This window comes from Pundamilia nyererei, unplaced genomic scaffold, assembly GCF_000239375.1.
Source record: "Pundamilia nyererei isolate P.nyererei 1_Seehausen unplaced genomic scaffold, PunNye1.0 scaffold00557, whole genome shotgun sequence".
Taxonomy (NCBI): Eukaryota; Metazoa; Chordata; class Actinopteri; order Cichliformes; family Cichlidae; genus Pundamilia; species Pundamilia nyererei.
This window is the reverse complement of record NW_005187958.1, coordinates 96,997-97,984: the sequence shown is the minus strand read 5'-3', so window position 1 is coordinate 97,984 and position 988 is coordinate 96,997.

The following is a 988-nucleotide window of genomic DNA, read 5'->3' as shown; positions in this document are numbered from 1 at the left end:
TTAAAAATGTATGTGATGGAAGAATTTGGATCTTAGGAGGTTTAAGATGGAAGGTACAATCATTCCTGGATCGCCATCTTATTTTTATTTTTCCGCTAACTAAAACTCGCTGTGAAAAATCTGTGTCTCTCTGAAGCTCCGTTCACAACCTTTACATTTCCGTGTTCAACAAGCATGTCCTGAGCACATTAAAGTGAATGCAAATGTTTGATTTCTCTTTCTTAATGTAATTTTTCTATCTCGGCTGAATAAGTGGACATCCAATAGTACTCAGTGTATAAAATATTAAAGAGATTGAGCATCTCTCATGTTTCTGTCATTCCATAAAAACAGCTGCTTTAAAAACTGAGCCAATGAAAGGAACATGAATTTATATATTGATCAGATACATACAGCCCTGATGTAACTCTGATGATCTCCATGTGGCTTCCTGTCCTGATGGATAGGAAACATGTGAGGATGGGGAAGAATGTCTTGGAATTCCGGACCATCAGCACCGGCTTCGTTCAGGGTTTTGTTCTTTCTCTGCTCTTGTCCCTGTACACCAACTGCTGCTCCTCCAACCACCAGTCTGTCAAGCTAATTAAGTTTGCAGAGTTTGAACGTCTGGTGTCCAGTGCAGACGCAACAAAGTGGTGCTGAATGCCCGTCATAAAGAAGACCTAGAGGAGGATATAGTTCCTGAGGCTGCTGAAGAAATTAGTATTTCTAGAAAGCTATTTTAACTAATAGCTGCTCACAGACTGTATTTATGAGTGACAAACTGTGATATCTAACTCTAAAGTACATCTACAGTATGTATCAAATATATTCAGAGATGTTTGAAAGCCTCCCTCACTAGAGGGAGTGTTAGCCCAGGGCACCAAACAGGCTAGGACCGCTACTGTCCAAATGTGTACTCCAAATGCGGCGTCATTTTCTTCAAATTTGTGGTGCGGTGGCAGGTGTGGATAATTTTGCCGAAAAATATGGCAGACAGCTGAAGCGG